Below are 27907 nucleotides of genomic sequence, written 5' to 3' on the forward strand. Positions count from 1 at the left end.
CCCGGCCTCCCGACGTCGCGCCATACAGCACGGGTGAGCGCAGTTCACTTGATTAGGCAGCATACTATATAAAGACCATGGCTCCCCACCCCAACACACGCCCCCTGAAGAAGAAACGGCGAAACACGTGTTGGGGTTGCAGGACGTGGATTTTAGGTCTCTAATAAGGTAACACATGAACAGTTTTTTCTCTGTGGTGGATCTGTGGATTCATTACCTTCATTCAAGCTATGTGGCTTGTCATTCTGAAAGTTGAAATATAGTAATGTTTTGCCACACGTCCACAGAACGGGGAACGAACTTAATGATCAGAAATCCCGTACTAGCATGTGGTATCTGATACATAACACTCTGCACTTTTTTCAATTGATTCTTGTGATTTAGAATTGTCACAGGGAGGAATCGGTATTCATATGATACTTTATATCTTATGAGGAACTGATAAATCCTATGGCACTATATATTTTTTACATATTAATGATTAATGACTCTGCACCAAATGTCAATTTATGCACTGTTTTGCCACACGGTATGCTGCTGTGACTATTGTTACTAAATAATTTTTTATATATAAAAAAGGAGGTTTAAATTTTTACTGCAGCTTAATACATGTCTAATTAATTGTAAGGTGCTATGATATGTTAATGTCTTGAATCCATATGCTGGTGTGGGATAATTACTCTATGACCTTCATTATCCTGTCCTTGGGTACTATATTGTGGAATTATTTATATATTTTTTTAAAAAGTGAAGATATTTCAATAAAGAAAATTTTTTTTAATTAAATCTTTGACTTCTTTGAGCTTTTTTAAATCTGTATACCTTTAACAGATTTTGTGTGATTAACACATACAGCACTGCAGCACATACACATACAGCTCTGCTGCACACACATACATACAGCTCTGCTGCACACACATACATACAGCTCTGCTGCACACACATACTGTTTTAGTTATCTCTTTTTTATACAAGGCTTGTAGCTTATGGTGGGAGAAGCTGAGACATGTGCCCATAAGGCTCTGTGGGGGCCACACATAGCTCCAGGGACCAGCACATATGGCTGTGGGGGGGCCAGCACATACAGTTCAGGGGAGAGGGGGAGCTCATACAGCTCACTGGCGCCCATTAGATCTTGGGGGGTAAGAAAAGGGGCACACACAGCTCAGGAGGGAGGGGGACAGAGAGATCGGAAGGGGGAGGGTGTGTGTGGAACATACCGTTCAGGTCTGGTGAAGAGGGAGGCCATACAGCGCTGGACAACAGCGCTGTGTTGGGGGATGCTGCAAATCATCTTCATCTATGGGACTGGAGCAGGCTGCGCGGTAGCTCCGGCCACAGATAAACTTCAGAACAGGAGCTGCATGCCAATTTGGCTTAAAGGTTCAGCAGCCACACTTTCCTGCCAAGCACTGCGATCCCGGAACTCGGCCCGGGGGACACAGAACTGACGGAGGCAAGTGGGCCCCCCAGGCTGTCCAGGGCCCCGGCACTTGACCAGGTGGCCGGCTGCTGATGCCAGGCCTGATGCAGAGTCTCTATTATTTTGCTCGGCTTCATTTTCCTGTTACTGTTATCGTCTTTTGTTACTTTTTATGATGACGCTGAAGTCTGTTTCTTATTCAGCAATTATTTTTTGCTATTTATTTGGAGTCTTTTTTACAGGTTTTTATCTACAAAAATAAGTACAATATAATACACTGCAGTGCGGAGCCCGGATGTGAATACACTGAAAAGCAGCAACAAAAATAATAAAACTGGCACAAATATGGGCATTAAAGTGGCAGCGAAGGGCGTTATGGAAAGGGTTAAAGGACTCCGCACTGCATTGTACTTCATTATTGTGATTTTTTTGTGTTTGCTGTTAAACCTGTAAAAAGGAAAATCCAAATAAGAAACCATCTTCAGCATCGAGTTTTTATTGCTGATGTGGAGCGATACTGGTGGGAAAATAAGGGAAATGTCTGTTATTACCACATATATACCCTGACCCCCGCAGTGACTGACAGCCGCTCAGCATTAGAACCTGCTGTCGGTCAGTGCTGAGAGCGCGTATACAACCACTGATCACTATTCACATGAAAAAGAGGCGATCCAGCACAGATCCAGTATTTAAAAATGAAAAATCCTTTATTTGAAAAGCATTAAAAGTCCATTATGCCATGCTGCGAGGATGCGTTTTGGACTTAACGTCCTTACTCAGTCTCTAGACATCTCACAATGAATTCAGACTAAAAACATATGGCACAGGACATGAGGTCAGCAATCAGACAAAATTTGAATATGCAAATATACAAATTATTTTGACAATATACATGCAACCAGACAAGGAAATGTACAAAAAATTCAATAGAAATACATTACATCTTTTCTTATATTTAATTCACATGGGACCCTCGTTTCCATCTCAAAAATCCATTTTACCTCTATATATTGGAGCATTATTTTCACATCTCCTCCCCTCCTAGGTAGCAGAACCTTCTCTATGCCGCTCACCTGCAGGCTACTCAAATCACCTCCATGGACACTGAGAAAATGCTGGGAGGCTCCCGAGGGACTCCTTGTTGAATTATTTTGGACATCGTACACATGTTCCGATATTCTTTTTCTCAGTGTCCTGGTGGTATGACCTATGTACTGCAGTCGGCATGTAGTACAAGAAATCACATAAATGACATTCACAGAGCTACAGTTTATCATTGTTCTGATGTTATATTGCTTGCCATTAGTATAAAATGAAAAATTATTTTTGTTAGTAACATTTACACAGACCGCAAGTTTTTCCACCGCACTTATATGAACCATTTACTGACAACCAATTGGATTTATCTGCTTTTTTGGACTTGTTCATATGGTCACTGGGGGACAATAATGTGCCTAATGTGGCGTTCTTTTGTGAAACAAACTTGACACCTCCCTCCAGTATGTTGACACCTCCCTCCATACAGATCCCTGCACAGTCAGATGATCGTTTACACCTGGCATCAATTTCGGCAAAATCTCCCTAGATCCATCATGAGGAAAAAATGAATGGGGAGAAAATAGAGTGAGTTTTTCCTCTACAGAGCCTGAAACCTCTGATGGCAATACGGGCTTTTCAGAAACTGAAACAGCTATGCCATCTACCCCTGCCCTATCGCCAAGAAACACGTTTTCCAGTTTGAAAAAATCAAGAAAAAAACAAGAAGGGCTGGTAGGAAACATTCAAACAGAACGAAATCAACAACATGGGTATCACACCAGGATACAGAAATATATCTTCAGTAGTCAATGTATCTGCTACTATTCTTAATACACATGAAATTACATTGTTGGAAAAAAGTTTAACCTTTGAACCAAGTACAAAATTTAATTTACTGGGAACCATTCTTGATGTGAACCGTTTTGTAAGGAGACTGACTATAAAAAAACATTTCTATGATGAAAATAAATCTGTATTGCCGACTTTGTGTCAGGATGACTTAACTCCAATGGTTTCTTTTCAGGAACAAATGGCGCTGCAAAATTTGCGTGAATTAGGGGATAACAGCATGGCTGATATTAATATAAATTACAGAACTGTATTTAGTAGAGTACCTAACTGTTACACGTCATGGCTCTCTTATTGCAAGGACTGAGGTGGTCCCCCGTTCCTTGTCGGCCACGAGCCCTCCTGCTCAGCAGCACCAAAGGTCTGGGAGACTGCGCAGTCTGCAGGAGTTGCCTTCTCAGAGACACAGCAGAAGGGTGACACCTAGTGGTTCTCCCCTTGCAAGGAATGGAGCGGTCTCCCATCCCTTGCCTGCCACGAGCTCTCCTGCTCAGCATCACGGAGGCTCTGGGAGGTTGCGCAGTGTGCAGAGAATAGATGCTCAGGGAAGCAGCAAGACTTCCCATGTCTCTGCACATTGTGAAACCGGGGATCCCGCCTTTATGACCCAGAGGCAGGAAGATGAGCATGTGCTCCACGTGACGTCTTCTGATTCGCTCACTGATATCACACGGCCCCATGACAAGGCTGGTGATGTGCTGAATCCTGACTGGCTGGGCCAGGACGTCACGAACCCTGATTGGGTCACGCCCGTCTCGCGCCCGCCCTTGGGTGGAGCTACACCTCCTTAAAAGCTCCCCCTGCCATCATGGCGGTGCGCGACCGTCCTTCTATGTTTGGATGTCTGGCAGCGTGCTGCCACACCACTGCTTAGGCATTATTGTCTTTTGTGGGCTTTGCCCTTGCTGCTCAGGCAGCACCTAGTTTGCAGATCTTGCCCCTGCCTTGCTGCTCCGGCAGTATCCCGTTTAGCAGGCTGTGTTCCTGTCCCAGGTGAGCTCCTCGAGTCTCTGTCGGACTCACTTGGTTTCTGAAGCACACGTGCGTGGGCACCTCTGTGCTACCCCCGTGCCATATTCCTGTGACTCCCGCTGGCACACGTGTGTAGGCACCTCTGTGCATCCCCGTGCAACAGGTACACCGTACGAGAAGCCCCGAGCCATACAACCCTCACGGGTTAGGGCGGACCGGTGTACATAGATCGTCTGTGACGTTCCAGACGATCACTAGCAGCAACCCGCTCACTCTTTCCTGACCATAGCAGCGGTCCCTTACACCGCACAGTGGACCTTGACCGGCGTAAGCTGTCCATTTCCCATCTTGGCACGCTTCCCCGGGTCCTCCTCGTAACACCTAACCCATCTTATTACCCCACCCAAGCCCGTTGTCAACAGATGGAGGATTTTCAGAACCTTGTAGAAAAAGAACTAATTAAATTAGATAAAGAAAGTGGTATAGTGTCCCGTAATTTAACATCAGGAGAAAAAAGGGCTGTAAAATCATTAACAAGTAACACTGTCGCGGGCGGGGAGGGGACGCTGCGCTCACCACGCTCGGGTCCGGCTCGGGGCTGCTTTGCTTGCTGCTCGGTGGCTCGAGCGGTGGGCTGGATCCGGGGACTTGAGCGGCGCTCCTCGCCCGTGAGTGAAAAGGGGAAGGTTTTGGGATTTGAAGGGTATTGTCCGTGACGCCACCCACGGTTGTGGTGAGGTTGTGGCACCACCACTGCTCTAGACGGGGATCCCGGGAGCGATGACAGGGAGCAGCTTGGATGTTGTTTTCCCCCTCCGTGGGTAGGGGTTGGTTGTCCCGGGGCCCGGTGATGGTGACTGGAAGGGTGGATGGCGGGGTTTGGTGAGGTGCGGGGGCAGCGCGGTGCCGCACGGCACGGTGGTACTCACTCAGCCAATGATGAATGCAAAGTCTCCTGTAAAACAAACGGCTGGATGGACGGGTCCCACAGACGGCAGCGGTGGCTTTTCTCCCGGTAGGTTGGCGGTGACTGCCTTTCCCTGCACCTGTAGTATGTTTCTGGTCCTGATGGCTTCCCACCAGTAACCTGCTCCCCAGCTTGGATGGATGCTGAGGGAGCCCCTTTTGCCCGCAGGCTCTGGCCCTGAGAACTGTAGCCTTGGCGGTGACTGTGTTTCCCTTCACAGTTTAAGCGGTTGCCTTCAATCGGGTCTTTGCTGCTGGGAAACCCAGGAGGTTCCCTTCGCTAACGGATTTAACCGGTTTTACGGCGACTCCAAGCCTGGTCGGGGTCCGTAGGCCCTGCCGAATGGTGCTGGCTTCTCTTCACTCCCCGGTCCGGTACCGGCGGGCCACCGCCCGTCCCTGGTCCTTACGGTTTACGTCAATCGGCCTCTCCTGCAGACAGTCACCACCGTCTGCCAATCCTGCTGTGTGTGCCCGGGCCACGTACCCGGACACGGTAAGTCTGCTCCACTACTACTTCACTCTCTCAACTCCAAACTGATCTGACTTCCTTTTCCCGCCTCCAGGACTGTGAACTCCTCGGTGGGTGGGGCCAACTGCCTGGCTCCACCCCCTGGTGTGGACATCAGCCCCTGGAGGGAGGCAACAAGGATTTTTGTCTGACTTTGATGTGCCTAGCCAGAGTGTGGGGTGTGTTATTGCAGTACCTGTGACGACCTGGCTTGTCCAGGGCGCCACAACACCAATATAATAATAAAAAATTCTGATAAGGGGGATCGATTGAAGTCATGGATGTGGGTTTATATGAAAGGGAGGTACAGGGGATGTTAAAGGATAGCAGTATTTACAAAAAAATATCCCACAACCCTATTAATGACATCAGAAAATCATTGGAAATTTTGTTAGAGGAAGGGATTTCATTAGGGTTAATAAAGCAAAAGAAAAGGATTACTTTAACCCTTTGCATCCAATAACTCCCCTTATGCATGCTCTCCCTAAATCTCACAAAGACCAGTTCCCGTTGAGTTTCAGGCCCATTATTTCGGGCATAGGGTCTGTCACTGAACATCTCTCGGAGTGGCTGGACAAACAAACACCTCCAATTCTTAGCTAAAGCCTCTCCGAGTTTTGTTCAGGATAGCAAACATGTACTTAATGTGTTAAATGGTATAAAGTGGCAGGTGGGCAATCGTTGGTTAACGTGTGATGTATGCACATTATACACCTCCATCCCGCATTACCTGGCCATAATGGCATTAAAAACTCAAATGGAAAAATACTCTGACTTTTCACAGGAATTACAACAATACATCCTGGAGGTTACCCTTTTTTGTTAAAAAAACTATTTCACTTTTTTGGGGGATTTTTATTTACAGACACAGGGATGGTCAATGGGGTCACGTTTTTCACCATCTTTAGCGAATATTTATTTGTTTTGGTGGGAGGAGGAATTTATTTTTAATTTAAAAAATCCGTTCAGCCCAGACATACTATTATTCGATATCATACGATATTCCTCAGATTTATTGATGATATTTTGATTATTTGGAAAAATAGAGCAAAAAAAATGGAAAATTTTATTTCATTTATTATTAACAATCCATATAATCTGGGATTCACATATCAGAGTGATCCACTGCAAATCCAATTTTTGGATATGGTACTGATGGGAAACATGGAGAAGGGTATTATTGAATGTAAATTATACCGCAAGCCCTCAGCAGGAAATTCAATCCTACATGTGACTAGTTGCCATCCAAGGTTTGTAGTGGAAAATATCCCTACTGGGGAATATGTAAGGGCTAAACTCTGCTGTACAAAGATGTCTGATTTGGAGCAAGAGTATAGGGAAATAGACAGACGGTTTCTTCCTAGGGGTTACTCCCAAAAATTTTTGTAAAGATCTAAAACAGAAGTGTGCTCCAAATCTAGAGAGCAGTACCTTGAACAGAACAAAAAGGGAAATTCTCACAATGTGCAACCAGTTTTTTCAACTAAATTCAGCAAGAATTACTATGACATAGTGCACATTGAGAAAATTCTTACCGGTTTTGTCGGCTGATGAAACTTTAAACCGCATACTGGAGGGAGGTGTTAAATTTGTTTAAAAAAGAACGCCACATTGGGTGCATTATTGTCCCCCAGTGATCATATGAACAAGTCCAAAAAAAACAGATAAATTGAATTGGTTGTCAGTAAGTGGTTCATATAAGTGCGATGGAAAAACCTGCGGTTTGTGTAAATATGTTACTAACACAAAGAATGTTTCATCATATACTAATGGCAAGCAATATAGCATCAGAACAATGATAAACTGTAGTTCTGTGAATGTCGTTTATGTGATTTCTTGCACTATGTGCCGACTGCAGTACATAGGTCATACCACCAGGACACTGAGAAAAAGAATATCGGAACATGTGTACGATGTCTTAAATAATTCAACAAGGAGCCCTTCGCGAGCCTCCCAGCATTTTCTCAGTGTCCATGGAGGTGATTTGAGTAGCCTGCAGGTGAGCGGCATAGAGAAGGTTCTGCTACCTAGGAGGGGAGGAGATATAAAAAGAATGTTAAAATATAAAGAGGTAAAATGGATTTGTGAGATGGAAACGAGGGTCCCATCTGGATTAAATATAAGAAATGATGTAATGTATTTCTATTGAAAATGTATTTGTTTGTTTCCTTCTCTGGTTGCATGTGTAATGTTGAATTAATTTGTATATTTGCATATTCAAATTTTGTACTGATTGCTGAACTCATGTCCTGTGCCATATGTTTTTAATCTGGATTCATTGTGAGATGTTTTGAGACTGAGTAAGGACGGTTAGTTAAAAACGCGTCCTCGCAGCATGGCATAATGGACTTTTAATGCTTTTCCAATAAAGAACTTTTAATTTTATATACTGGAACTGTGCTGGATCGACTTTTTCATTTGAATTGTGGATAGCAAAGGACAGGGGTGACTCCATTCGATCCCTGCACAGTCAGATGATGGTCTCCTAAACAGAGAGGTGAGCTGGACGCACTTTTGTAAATGCTTTGCTTTATTTTTACTAGCCTTTCATAGAGAACAGTAATGGGTTAATCTTTTAGTAAAATTCCTAAGTATGCCATTGGCTATATTAAAACATATGCAGAAAACCTGTGACGTTTATACATTTTTTGGGACTTCCCCTCCACCCCCCTACTGTGTCTCCAACTCTTTATCTTGCAGAGATTTTGACACATAGCACCTCAGGCCATAAATTTGGACTTTCGCCAGTATTTGTTATCACATCTACATTCCGTTCCTTTGTATCAGTCTTCAGCTGCTGACCTTGATATACACATACTTGCTTTCCTGATTCCAGCAGTAATCAGAAAACAGACTCTTTCTTCTAACTCATATAAAAAAAAAAGTTTGGTTATAGAAGAGTTATTGTATTCTCACAGTAGAAAAACACATAGAAAAATATTCTGCATTCTCACAGTCCCCCCTAAAATACTTTTCTATCTGATTCTGTCACGCTCCCCGTGTCACGCTCCCTGGTCCCCGTGTCACGCTCCCCGGTCCCCGCGTCACGCTCTCCGGTCCCCGCGTCACGCTCCCCGGTCCCCGTGTCCTGCTCTCCGGTTCCCGACGGCGCTCCGTGCTCACTGCTCCGGTCCTCTCCTCCACTGCCTTCCTGCTCCCTCTCCCTCGCCTGCGTCCTCCATGCATCCTCTTCCCCGCTCCCAGCGCTTCTCTGCGATGCAGGACACTCTGCCGGGCACTCCTGCTTCCTCTGCACCGCTTCCTGCCCTGCCTTCTGGCACACGGGCCTCGCGCATGCGCATTAGGGCACGCGCGGTCATTGACCCTCTCTTAAAGGGCCAGCGTCCAGAAACAGGATATTGCCTATGCAGGTACAGGGTATAGGAGGATTCTCTTTCCAGGTGGGCGGGGCCTGTTCTACGTGTTTAGTAAGCTAGGAGTTCAGGTCCCCCTTTTGCGTTGTCCGGTATTAACCCTTGCCTGTCTCGCAGAGCCTGTCCTGCCACGCCAACCGGTCCTAACCACGACTGCTCCAGAACTCCTGTCGGGGACTGTCGGCTGATATTCCACTACCACTTCAGTCCCGCCAGTCTCCGGTCCCTGGCTCCGTTTGGTGACCTGAGATCTCGCTCAGCTGGTTCCGGATTCTGTCTGACATCTCAACCCGGCCTCTGACCCTGAGCCTCGTCACCCGGACTACCTTCTGGAACTCTGTGATCCCAGGGACATCTACTTCCCAGTTCTCTGTACGGACTGTCTTGCTACCAGGAGTGCTTCGGCTGCCGTGCATCAAGGCCCTCTGGCGGGGTGACCGGCCTGGTTGCCTCACCAGGGGAATCCGGTATATGGTCCAGTGTTTCCACCACCAGGACCTAACAGCTAGAACAGGCCATGGATTCCGCCGAAGCACTAGCATCCCAGCTGGCTGGATTGCAGCAGGAACTGGGACGACAACGCGAGACCCAATCCCGCATGCTAGCCTTCATGACATCTGTGGACACCCGCCTGAATACGCTTCAAGTGACTGCCACGTCCCTGGCGACTCAGTCCACGTCCGTAGCTCCCATGGCAGCTTCCTCGGAGACCTCTAAACTCCGTCTGGCCTCTCCACCCAGGTATGCCGGAGATCCTAAGACCTGCAGGGGATTTTTGAATCAGTGCTCCCTCCACTTCAAGCTGCTTCCGCATCTTTTTGCCTCAGACCAAGCCAAAGTAGCTTTTGTGATGTCCCATCTAGAGGGTGAGGCACTGGCCTGGATGAATCCCCTGTGGGAGAAGGAGGACCCTGTGACCACCAACATCCAGGACTTCCTGCAAGCTTTTCGCACCACATTTGACGAACCCGGACGCGCCTCCGCGTCCGCCTCATCACTCCTCAGGTTACGTCAGGGGACCTTGATGGTGGGCCAGTATGCCATCCGCTTCCGCACCTTGGCTTCGGAATTAGGATGGAACAATGAGGCTTTAACTGCCGCCTTCTGGGAAGGGCTCTCTGGTCGTATCAAGGACGAGCTGGCCGGCCGCGACGTTCCCTGCACCTTGGATGCCCTGATCGCTCTAGCAACCCGAGTGGACCTCCGCTTTCAGGAACGATCCAAAGAACTGTCCAGCAAGAGACATCCGGTACAGAACTCCTCTCCTCCGCTGAAATCTGCCGCTCCCCAGGCGGCGTCATCTGGCGTTCCTGCCCACGAGCCTATGCAAATCGACTGAGGCAGTCTAAGCAATGCCGAGCAGAACGGCTCGCCAAGGGCCTCTGCTTCTACTGCGGAGATGGCACACACTTGCTACATTCCTGTCCAGAGAAGCCGGGAAACTCCAAAGCCTAGGGTTGGTAGGAGAGGCCACCCTAGGTAATGGGACTCTCTCAGACCCAGTGACATAAATGGTACTGGTGTCAACAGAAATGACTCGGTTCACGGCGGAGGCATATCTCGATTCCGGGGCGGCAGTAAACTTCATCCAGCAGGCTATGGTGGACAAGTAGCAGGTGCCTGTTATTCCACTAGTAAAACCCCTCGTCATTGCTTCAGTGGATGGGAGACCCCTCTCTGACACCATCTCGTTGATCACCAAGCCTGTGGAGCTTCGTTTCGGGGCCCTGCACACCAAGAGAATAGCCCTCTATGTCCTTCCGCGCATGTCTCATCAGATCCTGCTGGGACTGCTCTGGTTACGGGCACACGAACCTTCGGTCGACTGGCGTGCTTGTGAGATTACCCGATTGGGCCCCTCTTGTCATGAGAACTGCCTGAAGTCCATACAGCCCATCCGACGACCTCCGGTCCTGAAGTTTCTACCAGGTCTGCCTACCGCCCATTGGTCCTTCGCGGACGTTTTCGATAAAAAGGAATCAGAGGTTCTACCGCCACATCGTCCCTACAACTGTGCCATCGACCTGCTGCCGGGAACCACACCTCCTCGAGGAAGGATATACCCCTTGTCCCCTTCTGAATCACGGGCCATGTCTGCCTACATCACCGAGAACCTGGCAAGGGGATTCATTCGGAGATCCTCGTCTCCTGCTGGAGCAGGCTTCTTCTTCGTTAAGAAGAAAGAAGGCGACCTGCGCCCCTGCATTGACTACCGGGGATTAAACCAGATCACTGTGAAAAATAAATACCCTCTGCCGCTCATCCCCGAATTATTCGATCGCCTCAGAGGAGCCCGTGTGTTCACTAAGCTGGACCTCCGCGGTGCCTACAACCTGGTTCGCATTCGCTCTGAGGACGAATGGAAGACCGCATTCAACACTCGTGATGGGCACTACGAGTATTGTGTGATGCCCTTTGGCCTGTGTAACGCTCCGGCAGTCTTCCAGGAACTAGTGAATGACGTGTTCAGGCATCTCCTCTACGTCTGTGTGGTCATATATTTGGACGACATCCTGGTCTTCTCACCAGACCTACAGACCCACAATGAGAATGTGCAGCTGGTACTACAAAGGCTCAGAGAGAATCGTTTGTACACCAAGTACGAGAAGTGCGTGTTCGAACAGTCGTCTCTTCCCTTCCTGGGTTACGTGATCTCCGACACCGGCCTGCAGATGGACCCAGAGAAGGTCTCTTCTATCCTCAACTGGTCCCCTCCTTCCGGACTGAAGGCTATTCAGCGCTTTCTCGGCTTTGCCAACTACTACCGGCAGTTCATTCCACACTTCCCTGCTCTGACTGCGCCTCTCTCTGCCTTGACCAAGAAGGGGGCTAACCCGAAGGACTGGTCACATGCGGCTGACACCGCGTTCTGCTCCCTGAAGCGGGCGTTTGCTTTCTCTCCTGTTCTCCATCGTCCTGAATTGAACCGACAGTTCACCTTGGAGGTGGATGCCTCCTCCTCAGGGGCCAGGGCAGTGCTTATGCAGAAATCCTCCACCGGGAAGATGGTCACTTGTGGATTCTTCTCCAAGAGCTTCTCGGCACCAGAACGTAACTACACCATCGGTGATCGAGAGCTACTGGCTGCCAAGCTGGCTTTGGAGGAATGGCGTTACCTCCTGGAGAGAGCAGTATACCCTGTGATCATCTACACTGACCACAAGAACCTGGAATACCTGCGGTCTGCCCAAAGATTGAACCCGCGACAAGCCCGCTGGTCCTTGTTTTTTGCCCGGTTCGATTTCCAACTCCATTTTCGGTCCGCGGATAAGAACGTGCGGGCAGACGCCTTGTCCAGGTCCTTCATTTCCGTGGAGCTGGAGGATGAGACGTTCCAGCCCATCATCTGTCCCAGTAAAGTCATTCCGGTGGCTCCTGTCACTCTGGCTCAGATACCCCCTGGGAAAACCTATGTCTTAGATACCGACAAACAAAGAGTCTTACACTGGGGTCATGCCTCGAAAATCGCCGGCTATGCTGGTCAGAAGAAAACATGGAGTACGATTGTCCGTCACTATTGGTGGCCGTCCCTCCGTAAAGACGTTGCATCCTTCGTCTCAGCCTGCCCATCCTGTGCCCGGAACAAGACGCCCAGGTACCTGCCATACGGTCATCTCCTGCCTCTGCCAATTCTCTCCATTCCGGACACACGGTCATATGGGTCGTGGTGGACTGTTTCTCAAAGATGGCTCACTTCGTTCCCATGGTCGGACTGCCCTCTGCCCAGGAGCTCGCTGACACCTTCCTACAGCACATCTTCCGATTGCATGGCTTTCCTGCACACATTGTGTCCGACAGAGGAACTCAGTTTACCTCGCGCTTCTGAAGGGCCCTCTGCAAACACCTGGGAGTGTCTCTGGACTTTTCTTCGGCCTACCACCCTCAGTCGAATGGCCAAGTGGAGCGAGTCAATCAGATCCTGACTTCCTTCCTGCGCCACTACGTCAACATCCATCACGACGATTGGTCCACACTCCTTCCTTGGGCTGAATTCTCCCATAACCATCACATCAGCGAGTCCACCTCCAGCTCTCCCTTCCATGTCGTTTATGGACTTCAGCCTCCTGTCCCGTTACCAGTATCCTTGGCTTGAGATGTCCCTGCTGCTGATGCTCTAGTCCGGGACTTCTCAGCTATATGGAACTCTGTCAAGATTTCCCTTGAGCGCGCTTCCCTGCAGATGAAGAGACACGCGGACAAGAGGCGCCTGGATCCTCCGTGTTTCTCTCCAGGTGATCTGGTCTGGCTGGCTTCCAAATATGTCCGACTGAAGCTACCATCGTACAAGTTGGGTCCTCGATACATCGGGCCGTTTAAGGTTATCAGCCGGATCAATGAGGTCTCCTACAAGCTGCAGCTCCCGGCCACGATGCGGATACCCAACTCCTTCCCGGCGCTCCTCTGCGACACAGGACACTCTGCCGGGCACTCCTGCTTCCTCTGCACCGCTTCCTGCCCTGCCTTCTGGCACACGGGTCTCGCGCATGCGCATTAGGGCGCGCGCGGTCATTGACCCTCTCTTAAAGGGCCAGCGTCCAGAAACAGGATATTGCCTATGCAGGTACAGGGTATAAGAGGATTCTCTTTCCAGGTGGGCGGGGCCTGTTCTACGTGTTTAGTAAGCTTTTGCTTTGTCCGGTATTAACCCTTGTCTGTCTCGCAGAGCCTGTCCTGCCACGCCAACCGGTCCTAACCATGACTGCTCCAGAACTCCTGTCGGGGACTGTCGGCTGATATTCCACTACCTCTTCAGTCCCGCCAGTCTCCGGTCCCTGGCTCCGTGTGGTGACCTGCGATCTCGCTCAGCTGGTTCCGGATTCCATCTGACATCTCAACCCGGCCTCTGACCCTGAGCCTCGTCACCCGGACTACCTTCTGGAACTCTGTGATCCCAGGGACATCTACTTCCCAGTTCTCTGTACGGACTGTCTTGCTACCAGGAGTGCTTCGGCTGCCGTGCATCAAGGCCCTCTGGCGGGGTGATCGGCCTGGTTGCCTCACCAGGGGAATCCGGTGTACGGTCCAGTGTTTCCACCACCAGGACCTAACAGATTCCCTAAATCTATCCCTTTGAATCGGACTGGTCCCAAGCTGGGACTCTTAACAGGATTGAGATTAATGATCCCTTTTGGAGTATTCCCCTTTGTACCTGGATTTCTCAGGACCAGAAGATTCCCATTATCCGTGTTAGTTCCCTGTACTGTCATTATTTTCCTATGGCATCAATATAAACATAGGGGTCTAAACTTCCCTTGATCTGTACTTCCCTTCTATTTCTATGTATACCCACAGATTGTGAGGCTCCTGCTTCCTCAGAGATTATGTGAAAAGGATTAAGAACCTTGGCCTGGGTACACTGTCCTAGCCTTGTAGGTCCCCCAAACAAAATCTCATAGGGAGTTAGCCCTATAGATTGGCGTGGGGTGTTTCTGACTGAGTACATGGCTATGGGCAATATCTCAGGCCACGGAAGAGACAGTTCCTGACTGGCTTTTAGGATTTTATTTTTTAGGGTCCCATTGAGTGTTTCAAGTCTGCCACTGCTCTGGGGGAGGTAGGGTGTGTGAAAACCTAAGTTTGCTCCCACTGGGGACCAGAGTTCTCCGGTCACATTTTCTGTAAAGGCTGGGCCTTGATTGCTCTCTATAACTTCTGGGATTCCAAAGCAGCAGACTACTTTTGTAAGCAATTTCTTGATAGTTGTTTTGGCTGTCATGTTGGAGATGGGGTAGGCCTAGGGCCATGCTGAGAACATATCTGTTACCACCAGTATATACTAATTTTTTCCAGCCTTGGTTAACTGCATTTGGTCAATTTGGATCCTTTGGAATGGGTATAGTGGTTTGGCCAGATGTTTAGCCGGTGTCTTCACTCATCCTCCCGCATTAAGTTGGTTAATGATTGAAGATATCCCTGGTGCCAGAAAGAGACCTGCAATCACCGAAAGTGTTTGGTTTCTTCCTCGGTGGGTGATCCCATGAGCCCACTGGGATACCGCATGATACAGATTCCTTGGCAATGAAAACTTAAGAAAGAAAGGACTTAAAGTGCCATGCAACATAATAAATAGAGCCCAAATCATATTTCATGCATATAAAATAATTTTATTATGAACAAGAAATACACAGAAGTCAAAAGGTAACATGTAAAATGTCTGTAAATATCATGGAACCATGATATTTATAGACATTTTACATGTTACCTTTTGACTCCTGTGTATTTCTTGTTCATAATAAAATTATTTTATATGCATGAAATATGATTTGGGCTCTATTTATTATGTTGCATGGCACTTTAAGTCCTTTCTTTCTTAAGTTTTCATTCCTATTTGGTGGGGCATGCCAACACAGCCTACAGAGAGCTGTCTTAGTGTCCTTTTCCTTACGGATTTGTTTAAGACTCCTTGGTAGGCAGACTTTCATCCCTTTTCTCCAAATCCCGTCTGTGTCTTGCTCAGCACCTTCCTCTTTCCATTGAGTTTTTTCTTCAGGTAAAGCCTTGTCTTGGAAGATCTTGAATTGGTGTATTCCTCAGACATCTTGTTTGTTCTGTTCATCTTTCTTTTGTTGTCTTGTCATGACATAGACTCCTGCTTCCTCTTGAATGTCACAAATGGTTACTTGTTTGGCTGCTTGATATGCTAGTTGATTCCCTTTAGCTTCTTTGTGAGCCATCCGTAAAGAATTGCAGATCTGCATCTGGCAATAGTGTCTCTGTAGCTGAGGGCAGGAGGGAGCACTCAGATCGCATAAGTTCAAAGCAATCATATTCTTGGTTGTCTGGGTCTGCATAGTCAACCTCCATAGGCCTGGAGAGGATATCCCATGTAGAGAAGTATTCCCTACTTGAAAAAGGAAGCAGAATCGATGGATTGAGAGTAGTACAGTGCCGGATCGTAACATCGTAGGGAAGGAGCAAGGCACACTGGAGTCATGTATGCCTTTGCGAGGAGATATTTTTCTGTTCACTTGTTTGAGGATAGCCTTGAGATCATGTGGGACAAGAATAGTGACGGGGTGACTTAGCATAATATCTTCATTTTGTTTTGTTTTTGTTTGTTTTTCTTCTTTTTGGTTCTTTCTTGGCAGTCTTCTTTTTTACCGGACAAAGAGGGGTATTGGTAGGAGAGACGTATCATATCAGGGCACCGTTTGCAAGGAGGGATTGAATTTGTTCCTCAAGGCATTTTTCTTGGTTGGCCTTCAGGGAATATTGAGGTATTCAAGGTATGGTGACTCCTGGTTTTAGGATAACCTGTAGAGGTGATGTCCAATATCATTTGGGCTTTTTGACCAGAGATGTGAAGGAATTTGATTGAAATAGTATTCAGGTATTGGAGGCGGTGCCGTGGCCATGAAGAGGAGTGGGGCGGCTTCGAGAAGGCAGGCATCTTCTGGCGTCAGAGAATAGGGCAGACAAGTGCATCCCATATTCATTATATACAATTGAAGCTCTGAGATTATGTAGGAGATCTGCTCCAAGTAAATTAAGTGAGCAAGTGGGTAAGACAATTAGCCATGAAATAACCTTTTGTGCTTGTTCAACTGGAATAGGGTAAGTTAGTGGGGAAGAGATGTGCCTACTGTCAACCCCTACACAGGTGGGGCAATCTGGGCATATCAAAGATAGATCTTCTAAGTCAGACCTGGGCAAGGGGCGGCCCGCGGGCCACATCCGGCCCGCCTGCTCTCTGTGACCGGCCCGCCCGTCTTCAGCCGGTGCAGTGGAGCTGGGCTGCAACGTGCCGAGCAGGGAGAGATCCTGTGCAGGTCCGCACAGTCAGTGCAGGCAGCGGAACGCAGGAGTCTTTCCTCTGTTCCCTGCCGGCACTAATTGTCGGTGACACACGGGCGCTCTGACGTTGTCAGTACTGCGCTGCGTGTGTCATTTCAAAAGTTCCCGCCGGGCAGGAGAAAGAAGCAGCACAGCAGACGGAATAATTCATCTTGCAGGACCTGCGATGATGTCACGCCCATGTGACTGTGTGGGAGGAGACACAGGATGCCGGGCAGAAAGCAAGACATGCTGAATGCTGAAGGAGATGTGGACACATGATGACTGGTAATGAGAAAAGAGGGGACATGAGGGGGAGGGGGGCTGCAGGGTGAGTGCATATGAGGGAAGATGGAGTTGCAGTGTGAGTGGCATATGAGGGCTGCAGACTGACAGAAGGATGTGAAGGGGTGCAGAGTGTTTGAGAGGGGTAAGTTGGGGTACAGGCAGGGTGAGATATGTGGGCATGGTGTGTGACATATGGGGGTGTAGTGTGTGTGATATGGGGGTGCAGGCTGTATGGGGTGTAGTGTGTGTGATATGGGGGTGCAGGCTAGTGGTGTAGTATATGGGGGTATAGTGATGTAGTATATTACAGGTGTGCTATATGGAGGTGTAGTATATTACAGGTGTGCTATATGGAGGTGTACTATATTACAGGTGTGCTATATGGAGGTGTAGTATATTACAGGTGTACTATATGGAGGCGTAGTATATTACAGGTGTGCTATATAGGGGTGTAGTGATGTAGTATATTACAGGTGTGCTATATAGGGGTGTAGTGATGTAGTATATTACAGGTGTGCTATATAGGGGTGTAGTGATGTAGAATATTACAGGTGTGCTATATGGAGGTGTATATTACAGGTGTGCTATATAGGGGTGTAGTGATGTAGTATATTACAGGTGTGCTATATGGAGGTGTAGTATATTACAGGTGTGCTATATGGAGGTGTAGTATATTACAGGTGTGCTATATGGAGGTGTAGTATATTACAGGTGTGCTATATGGAGGTGTAGTATATTACAGGTGTGCTATATGGAGGTGTAGTATATTACAGGTGTGCTATATGGAGGTGTAGTATATTACAGGTGTACTATATGGAGGCGTAGTATATTACAGGTGTGCTATATAGGGGTGTAGTGATGTAGTATATTACAGGTGTGCTATATGGAGGTGTATATTACAGGTGTGCTATATAGGGGTGTAGTGATGTAGTATATTACAGGTATGCTATATGGAGGTGTAGTATATTACAGGTGTGCTATATGGAGGTGTAGTATATTACAGGTGTGCTATATGGAGGTGTAGTATATTACAGGTGTGCTATATGGAGGTGTAGTATATTACAGGTGTGCTATATGGAGGTGTAGTATATTACAGATGTGCTATATGGAGGTGTAGTATATTACAGGTGTGCTATATGGAGGTGTAGTATATTACAGGTGTGCTATATGGAGGTGTAGTATATTACAGGTGTGCTATATGGAGGCGTAGTATATTACAGGTGTGCTATATAGGGGTGTAGTGATGTAGTATATTACAGGTGTGCTATATAGGGGTGTAGTGATGTAGTATATTACAGGTGTGCTATATAGGGGTGTAGTGATGTAGAATATTACAGGTGTGCTATATGGAGGTGTATATTACAGGTGTGCTATATGGAGGTGTAGTATATTACAGGTGTGCTATATGGAGGTGTAGTATATTACAGGTGTGCTATATGGAGGTGTAGTATATTACAGGTGTGCTATATGGAGGTGTAGTATATTACAGGTGTGCTATATGGAGGTGTAGTATATTACAGGTGTGCTATATGGAGGTGTAGTATATTACAGGTGTACTATATGGAGGCGTAGTATATTACAGGTGTGCTATATAGGGGTGTAGTGATGTAGTATATTACAGGTGTGCTATATAGGGGTGTAGTGATGTAGAATATTACAGGTGTGCTATATGGAGGTGTAGTATATTACAGGTGTGCTATATGGAGGTGTAGTATATTACAGGTGTGCTATATGGAGGTGTAGTATATTACAGGTGTACTATATGGAGTTGTAGTAGATTACAGGTGTGCTATATGGGGGTGTACTATATTACAGGTGTAGTATATGAGGTGTAGTGATGTAGTATATTACAGGTGTACTATATAGAGGTGTAGTATATTACAGGTGTGCTATATGGAGGTGTAGTATATTACAGGTGTACTATATGGAGGTGTAGTATATTACAGGTGTACTATATGGAGGCGTAGTATATTACAGGTGTGCTATATGGAGGTGTACATTACAGGTGTGCTATATGGAGGTGTAGTATATTACAGGTGTGCTATATGGAGGTGTACATTACAGGTGTGCTATATGGAGGTGTAGTATATTACAGGTGTGCTATATAGTGGTGTAGTGGTGTAGTATATTACAGGTGTGCTATATGGAGGTGTAGTATATTACAGGTGTAGTATATGGGGTGTAGTGATGTAGTATATTACAGGTGTATATAGTGGTGTAGTGATGTAGTATATTACAGGTGTGCTATATGGAGGTGTACTATATTACAGGTGTAGTATATAGGGGTGTAATGATGTAGTATATCGGAGGTGTATTATATAGTGGTGTAGTATAATACAGGTGTATATGGGGGTGTAGTATATTACAGGTATATGGAGGGAGTGTAGTATAATACAGGTGTAGTATATAGGGGTGTAGTGGTGTAGTTTAGTACAGGTGTAGTATATGGAGGGGGTGTAGTGATGTAGTATATTGGGTAGAACTGAGGTAATTATATTAGTCCGGCCCTCTAAACCAATCCCAATTTCTCATGCGGCCCCATGGGAAAATTAATTGCCCACCCCTGTTCTAAGTCCTGGAGGCGTATAACTGATTTGGCTGTGCCTGTGTTGACCAGGAAAGGCAAGGATTGACCATTAACATCAAGAGATACTGTCGATATGGGGCCTTATATAGAAGGAATATTGGTGACAATAATATTTGTAAAAGCATTTGCCACAGGCTTGCCAAATTCCTATGGATGGGATATTTGTTGTGGATGGTTGCTGTAGTTGTTCTGTGGGTGACCACTGTTTCTGGCTGGGCGTGGTTACTGCATATGGGTCCTGCAGTATCTTCTGACATGTCCATAGTTTCTGCATCTGAAACACATAGTATATTTAAGATTCCTGGGTGGGAGACGTTGCTGGAGCCCGCCTGGATATGGTTGTTGAGGTGAGTATACTTGGAGAGGGGGGTACATCTGGCATTGGGTTTGTTGGTCTTGGTTAACAGGAGCATTATACAGTACATAACCGGGGCAGTATCAGGGGTAGAATTGGTGGAGGCAAATTTTTTTTCAATGGACTTAAGAATGAGAAGAACTTGTTTAGTGGGGAGCTCCAGGTATTCAGGTCTGATCTCCTCAATTTTCAATCTGATAGAGTCCTTAAGTCCTTTAACAAAGGAAATTATGAAGTGAACATGTTGAAACGGGACAGACATGTCATAGCCTTGATCATAAAAAGAAGTGAATAATCTCATGTAGAATTTTTCAGCCGACTCATTGTCTTCTTGGGAAGCATTGGTGATATTGGTGACGATCTTTCGCTCATGCTTGGTCTTGGAAGCAGATCTCAACTCCGGATCTAAAGTCACCTGTGGAATCCAGAGGGCTCTGGTCAAGAGCAGATTGAATGACTGGGTAAAAAAACAGTACTGGCTTTAATGCTAGCTGAGTTGGAGAGATCCTTCCAAGTTGCAGAATAGGTTGGACAGATTTCCTGAAGTTTTCTGTAGAAAGGCATAGGCTGCTTCTCCGGGTTTGGTAACTGAGTAGGCTATTCACTTGGAGTGGAGTAAAGGGGACATACTTGGGTTTTTCTGATTTAGGAACCAGAATGGTTTCAACCATCGGGGCTAGTGGGAGCATGACAACAGGGGGTGCTGGTAGGCTGTGCAATAATTCATCCGATGCCCCTGGAGGTGGTGATGTGGAAATACGTTCTGGTTACAGTAACTGACTGGGGTAGTTAGGCGTCATAGCCGAAGGACGAATTGTTTCTTTGAAGTACCGAGCGTTGTCAGGACTTGTAGTGACCAGATTTCTTCAAGTGAGGATATGGGACAGTAACTAATTATTGCAGCCACAATAGCCTGTGTGCATTGTTTGACTGGGAAACCAAAGATCCCAGAGCTGATTGCAGGAATGGCAATGGATTGAAGATATTTCTTCCTGGTCAGTTCAAGTACATGGAGTATGGTCAACTGTAGATCCTCCACACAGTGTTGGTGTTTGTCGGGGTCATACATTGGTCCCACTGCATGTGTCGCGGGCGGGGAGGAGGGTGTCAGCACTGCGCTCACCCCAGCTGCTCGGGTCCGGCTGCTGCTGCTCAGTGGTGGCTCGAGCGGTGGGCCGGATCCCGGGGGGTCTCGAGCGGCGCTCCTCGCCCGTGAGTGAAAGGGGTTTGGGTGTTTTGGATAAAGTGCATTGTCCGTGACGCCACCCACGGTTGTGGTGATTTGTTAGCACCACCGCTGCTCAGTATGGGGATCCCGGGAGTGATGACGTGGAGCAGCCAGTTGTTGTGTTGCCCCTCCGTGGGTAGGGGTTGGTGATCCCGGGGCCCAGGGAGAAGGTGGGAGATGCAGGGCCCGGTGGGCGCAGGGACGCGGGGGCAGCGCTGTGCCTTGCGGCACTGTGGTACTCACTCAGCCTGAGACGGTGACACAGTTCTCAGTAAAACACACGGCTGGAAAGACTGTTCCCACGGACGGCTGCACTTGCTCTCCCAGTAGGTAACGGTGATGTCCCTTTGTCCTGCACCTAATCTTCTGATGTTGGTATCGATGGGTTCCCACCGGTAACCCGCTCCCCGGCTTGGATATGGGCCAGAGGAGCCCTACTTTGCCCGCAGACGCTGGCCCCGAGGAACTGGTGCCCTGGCGGTGGCGGTGTTCCTCCTTAATGGTTGGACGGTTGTCTTCAATCGGGACTTAGTTGCTTGGAGACAGACGTCCCCTTCACTGACGGATCCGGCAAACCATGGCGACTCCCAGCCTTGCCGGGGTCCGAGAGGTCCCCGCCCCGGTGCTGACTGTCCTTCGTATACTGCTCCAGACCGCCGGGCCACTACCCGTCCGCGGTCCTTCCAGCAACCTCCGAGCAGTCCCCCTCCAGACAATCACCGCTGTTGCTGACCTTGCTGACACTGTCCTGCACTTAGCCGGACCAACTTCAGGCTTTTCTACTCTCACTTTTACTCTTTTCTTCTTTGCTCCACTCCTTCACTTCACTTAGCTCCTCTACCACTTCCTTCTACTTTCACTTCCTACACTCAACTCTGTTGTTTACTCCTTCACCTCCCTCGCCTATCTGCCTGGTTCTTCCTGCCTCCAGGGCTGTGAACTCCTCGGTGGGCGGAGCCAACCGCCTGGCCCACCCCCTGGTGTGAACACCAGCCCCTGGAGGAAGGCAACAAGGATTTTGGGAGCCTTGGTGTTCCTAACTGGGGTGTAGGGTGTGGAGGTGTGTGACCTGTGACCCCTGGCTTGCCCAGGGCGTCACATTCCCCCTTAGCAAAATGCAGACCGTCTGCGGGCTGCCCGTCCAACACCGGTTTTATTTTCTGTAAAATATATAAAAGTAAACGGTAAACATATATATAAATTATGGCATCATCCCACAGCGGGAGGTTCATTCTTAAACGTTACTAAACGGTTTTACGGGTACGGTTTCCGCTCTCTCCCACCCAAGCAACCTGGCCCTGATGCTGCCCCTAAAGCCCAGGCAGCACCCCTTTACCCAAGTCCAGCACAAGTCACCCGAGCGGGATCTGTCCTTCCCCTCCAGAGGGTAGCCACCGGTTCCTGTGGTGGCTGGGCCCCAGCCGGCTCTGCTGAGGGCCCTCCCTCCAACCTGCCTCTCCGGAGGCGGCAATGCGGAAAACGGTACGGTAAACCAACTTATTTACAAGCCACTCAATGTTTGTGGTTGCCCTGCAAGTTCACGGGCTTGTCCATGGATAGTTCCCATGCAAAACTTTCAAACGGTCCCCACGGGGACGACGGTGCCGGCTACGGCCGGTTTCCAAATCACGGTCAGACAATCTGGTGAAGTACACGGTAATCATTTTCCATTATTTTTAAACTTTTTCAAACAAAAACACATACACACACTGACTTCCTGATCCCTTCTTAAAAGACGATCTCCCTGTACCTAAGTGGGGGTCTACCTAGGTTGGAACGGGTGGACCTCCGGGGTCCGGTGTCAATGGGGCTAGGCAGTGGGGCAGGGGGAACAATTGGTTCCTCCTCCCGGCTATCGTGTGGGGCAGGCGGAGGCATAGGGGAGCTGGGCACAGGTTCATCCCTGGGCACTGGCACTGGTTCTGGCTCACGGTTGACCGCTTCCACCACTTCTCCATCCACAGGATGTGGGAACAGTATCACTTGAAGAATCACCGCGCCGTTCTGTGTAGGCCAGTCTGCCGGGAAGTCACCGCTTTCAGCTGGCAGAAGGATTCCTCATGCTTTTCTTCCCACACCAGTGGGGCTCCGATGGGTCTACCACCTTTTGGTCTGTCCCACGAGGAGATCTTGCATGGGGGCAGCCATCTTCGTGTACCCTTTGATAAAGCGCCGGTAGTACCCCACCAGACCCAGAAACTGCCTTACTTCCCTCACGGTGGTTGGTCTCAGCCAGCCCTGGATGGCAGTGATCTTCTCGGGGTCGGGGGCGACACCTTCTGCACTCACCACGTGTCCCAGGTACTGCACTCTGGGTTTCAGCAGGTGGCACTTAGAGGGCTTCAGCTTCATCCCATATTTGGCAAGGGACGCGAACACCTCGGCCAGGTGCTCCAGATGGGCTTCATACGTCTGGGAGTAAACAATCACATCATCCAAGTACAATAGGACGGTCTCGAAGTTTAGGTGTCCCAGACAGCACTCCATCAGCCGTTGGAAAGTTCCTGGGGCATTGCACAGCCCGAACGGCATACTATTGAATTCACAGAGCCCCATCGGGGTGGTGAAGGCAGTCTTCTCCTGGTCTTCCGGGGCCACGGCCACTTGCCAGTACCCACTGGTGAGGTCAAGGGTAGAGAAGTAATTTGCAGTTCTCAGTGCGGCCAAAGACTCCTCAATACGGGGCAGTGGGTAGGCATCTTTATGGGTTATCTGATTAATCTTCCGGTAGTCCACACACATCCGCATGGTACCATCCTTCTTCTTGACCAGTACCAACGGAGCGGCCCAGGGACTACAGCTGTCCCGAATAACCCCTGCCTCCTTCATATTCCTCAACATATCTTTGGCACACTGGTAATGTGCAGGGGTAATAGGCCTGTACCTCTCTTTGATAGGGGGGTGTTCCCCGGTGGGGATATGGTGTTGGACCCCCTTGATCTGCCCAAAGTCTAGTGGATGTTTGCTGAAAACCTGTTCATACTCCCGCACCACCCTGTATACCCCTGCTTTGTGATGTGTAGGGGTATCGTCAGTGCCCACATGTAGCTGTTGGTGCCACTCCTTTACCTCCCCTTGAGGCGGGGAAGTGCTGGTAGTAGGTGGGGAGACAGAGGGACTGGCTTCATGGATGGTGTGGGGATCCAGGGTGAGTAGCTTGGCAATGGTGGCATACCGGGGAAGCCTGACTTCTTCCTCCCCACAGTTCAACACCCTCACGGGCACCCTCCCCTTCTTCACGTCTACCACCCCTCGGGCGGCCATTACAGTGGGCCAGTGCTCGGAGGGTATGGGCTCCATCATGGCAGGGTAGTCACGCCCCTGAGGCCCTACTGCTGCCCTGCACCAAATCATCATCTCACTCCTAGGGGGCACAAGCAACGGAGCAACATCCATCACTCTCACTCCACCAATCTCTCCTCCTGTTGAGTTTACATGCTGGCGGTACATCAAGGCTCGGATCTCACGCTGCACAGCTCTCTGTCGGCTCCCCGCCGCCGTGGCGGCCAGCTGTTGCAGTAGGGCCAACACATCACCCATACAGTGCTCCATCACATTGGTTCCTAGCACTATCTTCGGGTTATGGTCACTGGGTTCATTCATGATCACAATCATACCCTGGTGTTGCAGTTCAGCTTGCCCTACTTTCATAGCCACCTGTTTATACCCCACCTGGGTCAATGGGAGTCCATTGGCAGCAATCAGCGTTATACTATTATCTGGGGGTGCCAGTTCGTCTATCCCCCAATACCGCTGGTACAATGTGTATGTATGGTGGTTACCTGTGATCCAGTGTCCAAGAGAGCCATCACTGGTATGCCGTCCACAGCCACGGGGATGATGGGCCGGGCCCCGATATACCGGTCCCGCCAGTCCGAGGGGCCACGGGGTTCTACTCCTGAGGGTTGGCCCAGGGCCCCAGGGGTTGCTCGTTTAACGGGCACTCTCGGATGTAATGCCCAGGCTTACGGCACTTGTAGCAGGTGGGAGGTCTGCTCCGCGGGTTGTTATTACTTCTCCGCTGCATCCAAGGGACATCCTCAGGGCTGTCGGCAAGCTGTATGTGTGCTGAAGTCTGAGATCTGGTCAAAGGTTGGAGTGCAGCAAGAATCTTGGCGAGGTCTCCGTCCATGCGGCGGACCTGTGCTGCCAGTTCCTCCATAGTGCTGCTTGGGGCTGCAGGTGGTGGAGAGGTTGGTAGAGCAGGGGCCACCACCACGGGGGCTGTCTCATTGGGCCACAGGGTTGGCTCCAGGACTTCTGAGGCCGGGGGCTGTAGTGCTTTAATGGCCCGTCCCTTTAACACAGCAAAGTCCACATCAGGGTGTTCCAGGGCCCACAGCCGGAGTTGTTTGCAATCCTCAGGGGATCTCATCCCCTGCACAAATTGCTCCACTAACATCTTATTGCTGTCCGCCTCATTGAGAGGACTCACCCGCTTTAGCGTGCGGAGGGCGGTTTGCAGACGTAAAGCATAGTCCCGAATGCTATCCACAGCCCGTTGCCGGCACTGATAAAACTGCATCCTCAGCTCAGCTTCAGTCCGGGTCTCAAAGGCAGTCTGTAGCTTCTCAAAGATGGTGGCTACAGAGAGCCGGTCCCCCTCGGCCCAGGTCTCCGCCTCCTGCTCAGCCGCACCGGTTAACTGGCCTAGCACTATCGTTGCACGTTGCTTATCGGTCAGGGGGTACAGCTCCAGCAACGGGTTAAGCTTTTTCCGGAAGACCGGTAAGGCATCCGGTTTCCCGTCATATTGCGGTAGCCAGGCAGCTCCGGGCACATAGGGCAAGGAGAACGGCATCACCTGAGCAAGAGCGGGGGCCGCGGCACCTCCTGCCAGCACGGCCGGGACCTGGGCAGGCCCATTCCCATCCGCGGGTGCCACTGCGGCTGCGACCACCGCTCCTCCAGCGGCTCCGTCGGGCGCAGACATCTTGTTTCCGTCCCCCTTAGCTTCTTTCCGGCCCCTCCTCTCTTGGGGCGGAGTTTTGGCCTTCGCGCCTCTGCTACTCGAGAAGACGCTCGAGCGGGAACTTTTTGCGCCAAAGATGGCGACTTCTGAAATTTTTCGGCCGGACACCTCCGGCGGTTAAAAGGCGCACCTCCACCCAACGGCAGAGCGGTAAGATCCTGTTCGTGACGCCAAGTTGTCGCGGGCGGGGAGGAGGGTGTCAGCACTGCGCTCACCCCAGCTGCTCGGGTCCGGCTGCTGCTGCTCAGTGGTGGCTCGAGCGGTGGGCCGGATCCCGGGGGGTCTCGAGCGGCGCTCCTCGCCCGTGAGTGAAAGGGGTTTGGGTGTTTGGGATAAAGTGTATTGTCCGTGACGCCACCCACGGTTGTGGTGATTTGTTAGCACCACTGCTGCTCAGTATGGGGATCCCGGGAGTGATGACGTGGAGCAGCCAGTTGTTGTGTTGCCCCTCCGTGGGTAGGGGTTGGTGATCCCGGGGACCAGGGAGAAGGAGGGAGATGCAGGGCCCAGTGGGTGCAGGGACACGGGGGCAGCGCTGTGCCTTGCGGCACTGTGGTACTCACTCAGCCTGAGACGGTGACACAGTTCTCAGTAAAACACACGGCTGGAAAGACGGTTCCCACGGACGGCTGCACTTGCTCTCCCAGTAGGTAACGGTGATGTCCCTTTGTCCTGCACCTAATGTTCTGATGTTGGTATCGATGGGTTCCCACCGGTAACCCGCTCCCCGGCTTGGATATGGGTCGGAGGAGCCCTACTTTGCCCGCAGACGCTGGCCCCGAGGAACTGGTGCCCTGGCGGTGGCGGTGTTCCTCCTTAATGGTTGGACGGTTGTCTTCAATCGGGACTTAGTTGTTTGGAGACAGACGTCCCCTTCACTGACGGATCCGGCAAACCATGGCGACTCCCAGCCTTGCCGGGGTCCGAGAGGCCCCCGCCCCGGTGCTGACTGTCCTTCGTATACTGCTCCAGACCGCCGGGCCACTACCCGTCCTCGGTCCTTCCAGCAACCTCCGAGCAGTCCCCCTCCAGACAATCACCGCTGTTGCTGACCTTGCTGACACTGTCCTGCACTTAGCCGGACCAACTTCAGGCTTTTCTACTCTCACTTTTACTCTTTTCTTCTTTGCTCCACTCCTTCACTTCACTTCACTTAGCTCCTCTACCACTTCCTTCTACTTTCACTTCCTACACTCAACTCTGTTGTTTACTCCTTCACCTCCCTCGCCTATCTGCCTGGTTCTTCCTGCCTCCAGGGCTGTGAACTCCTCGGTGGGCGGAGCCAACCGCCTGGCCCACCCCCTGGTGTGAACACCAGCCCCTGGAGGAAGGCAACAAGGATTTTGGTAGCCTTGGTGTTCCTAACTGGGGTGTAGGGTGTGGTGGTGTGTGACCTGTGACCCCTGGCTTGCCCAGGGCGTCACACATGTATGATCATATTACAATAGAGATTTCCTGTTCCTGTAACAGCCAGATCCATGAGTTGGATTTTGCCCTGTTTCTTTATGATGGATAGACAATCAGATTGTATTTCTGGTCACCCTGCTTGTACTATAGCTTTGGCAATTCCC

Source organism: Anomaloglossus baeobatrachus, assembly GCF_048569485.1.
Source record: "Anomaloglossus baeobatrachus isolate aAnoBae1 chromosome 5 unlocalized genomic scaffold, aAnoBae1.hap1 SUPER_5_unloc_23, whole genome shotgun sequence".
In the NCBI taxonomy this organism is placed as follows: Eukaryota; Metazoa; Chordata; class Amphibia; order Anura; family Aromobatidae; genus Anomaloglossus; species Anomaloglossus baeobatrachus.